Consider the following 2887-nt stretch of genomic DNA (forward strand, 5'->3'; position numbering starts at 1 on the left):
AAATGGGAGTGGATCAACCTTTTGTCTCTTGCATGCTTCGGGCTGTCATTTTTCGTGATGTGGTATTTAGGTCGAGACTCGAGCAATGGTATTCCCCTCATGTGGGCATGTTCTTCATATAAACCTTCGATAAAAGCATTGTTAACTAACTGTTGCAAGAAAAGATCAAAGACATTTTATTATGGCATTTGCTAGTAATGACTAATAAGTAATTAACAATGGAAGATTATGTAGATTAGTCAGTATATACCTTCAATATAAGAAGAACAAGCATGATAAGAGGAAGTAGTTTCAAGTTATTTGTGATTTCAACCATAATGACACAAAGTGACCCGTACTGTCATCCTCATTGAACCCCCAAGAAAAGAAGCAGACCGAGTAAAGCATACCTGTAAGTTTGAACAATTTTAGCCATATGTAAAATACTTCGGATGAAAGAAGACCAATATATAATATCTGCACTTAACTTTAACATTTCCAAATGATATAATGGATTATCACCCAGTGAAGTTAAAAATAAAGGAAACAAAAAGTAACTTACTAGCTACCACATTATAACCTAAAGATCCGGTTTACATAGGTGTAAGTAGTAGGATGTTTGAGTTTCAGTTATTGTTGATGAAGGGATAAAAACCTAGGTAAAATGTGGCTCAACTAAAACCCCAATCAACGGATGGACAAACCGGATACCGGCCTAAACCAAAGACCAAACCAGATTGTACCTACCTGCGGGCGGATATAGATTCGCCGCCATATTTTGGTTGCAGATTGATCATATCATACAATGTAAATGTTGAGACGCTAAAGCACAATGATAACGTCATGTTTGGCCTGAATGGGACAAAGATCTCAGTTCCATAAAAGAAATTGAACATGTTAATGAGTGCATATCTCAATTGAGTGCACAATGATATTTATGTCCCTTTCACCTTTAATTCTATAGCCCTCTCTATCCTATCGTAAAAATAACCAACAAATTGAGTTTTGAATTAATGATTCAATAACTCTATTGCTATTCACACTAACATACTTCCAGAGTGTAAGAAACTAATATATCAATCCCATTCTAACAATTCTAAAGAATGACAACTCACGTTCCCTCTTCAATGTTGAGGTCTTGTAAAAGTTAACCACAAACATGCCAACAAGGCCTTTAAGCATGTTCTTGTGAAGGAAATCTCTAGCTGATTTTCATTTTGCAGAATAACCTTGTAGTCAATCCCCTTTACTCTGCATGACCAAAATAATGTCAATCACTTATCTTGCAAACTTGCCTCATTCTGCAGAAGACACACAAAATCTAAAAGCGTAGAAAGCAAGTTAGAATTGTAAATGAAACCATAATTACTGTTTGAAGGGAAGTTTATGAGTGCCAACCCTATCTCCCCATTTTTACTCCAATATATAGCTTACCTTGGACGAGATTCAGCTACATGATTGAAAAAATAGAAATGGAGGAATGTATAATAAGGATAAATAGTAAAGATTAGACAAACTACTTGCTTAAAGGCATTGCTAAGTTACTGCTCAAGATTGTGCAACTTCTTTTTGTTCTCTAAAAACTCCTTGTCCTCCTTAACCAATGTTCTCGGACATTAATACTGTTTATCTCAATTTCAGTTTCGTTGTTCAATACTTCATCAGTAGTCACTTGAGTTTCTGGTTGAGATACAAACATGAAATTTCCACTCGTAGGAACAGTATCTTCACTTTTGGTTGCTTTGACAAAGTCTGATGTAAAGACTAGAGAATCCATACAACTCCTAGCTCTTGGCAGTGGTTGCACATAACAACAGTCTACCTTGTTTAGTTTGCCTTCAACCAATCTTACTTGTTCAAACTTCAAAGTAAATGACATGAACACTTCAATACAATAAAAATGAAAAGAAGCTGGATGGTTAGTCAGTTGCTATTCGAGCTAAAATTTCTGGATTAGACTAGTTCATTGACGGCCTCACCATAGTCTTGGATAAATCAACCAAGGAAAAGAGATTACTGTAAGAAAGTCTTTCGCAACTAAGTAACTGACATGCGCCAATTCTTGAACAGCTAACTAACATAAAAAGAAACAGAACCAAAATTCATGAAAGGAAACAACATTTGGTACCTTTCCCATGTATGGATCAACAATATCAAAACATTTGCATAAAAGGGTGATGGTCTCCATCGATATTCGGCCCCGCTTTAGGATACATCTTGCTCCGTGATCTATTCCTCAACTTTAGAAACTTTTGCTTCCTCAAGCACAATCATTTTAATAAAAGTGAATGAAGATCTAAAGTCTAGACTTGCAAATCTTTGTAAAATGTACACCTATAGCAAAATACCTACCTCTAGACCACTAGAAGTGAATTGCAGACTTGCAGATGCCGACATCTCTCGCCAACCTGGCTGGTTAGCAAATAATACATTTGATGAATCCCGCTTTCCTTTCTCAATTTCCTCGGTGCGACCTCAAAGTCGGTCTCTCTCACGTGCACGAGCATCGATCTCCTTCAAGTAGATAACTTGCCAATTTTGCCATGAGCCATCAACTCCCCATTAAAATCAAACATATGGTCTAATTAAAGTGAGCAGGTTCATCATACCCATTGAACTTCGAAAGGTCCATGCACCTTCCAAGAGCAATCCCCGTTTGAGAACCCGAAATTAGTAAAGAAGTCAGAAACTAGCATCAATCTTTCGAGACATTTCTATTAAGTCCTTAAAATTTGAAACTGGTATAGATACCTTGGTACAACTTCCGGTTGAACCACTCAAGCTTGCTTTTGAATTTTGATGCCTCAATACCCATTCTTCTGGCTGGAGGGTCGGGCGGTTATAACTTTGTTGAGCCTACATACCAAAAAATATAAGGGTTTACCTTAAAATGTCATAAAGTAGGGAA

The 2887-nt window shown here is 36.8% G+C and overlaps 1 long non-coding RNA gene across 1 annotated transcript; it reads right to left on the bottom strand.

Annotated features, from left to right (window-relative positions):
* Positions 1-255: 255 nt before the first annotated feature.
* On the bottom strand, positions 256-1774 carry LOC147473202 (uncharacterized). The gene is made up of 3 exons (XR_015210530.1): positions 1500-1774; positions 1095-1230; positions 256-389 (listed from the first exon to the last, which is right to left on the bottom strand). It is a non-coding gene; the product is annotated as an uncharacterized LOC147473202 (long non-coding RNA).
* Positions 1775-2887: the final 1113 nt, after the last annotated feature.

The sequence above is a fragment of the Coptis chinensis genome, unplaced genomic scaffold (genome assembly GCF_015680905.1).
Source record: "Coptis chinensis isolate HL-2020 unplaced genomic scaffold, ASM1568090v1 utg3672_pilon_pilon, whole genome shotgun sequence".
NCBI lineage: Eukaryota > Viridiplantae > Streptophyta > Magnoliopsida > Ranunculales > Ranunculaceae > Coptis > Coptis chinensis.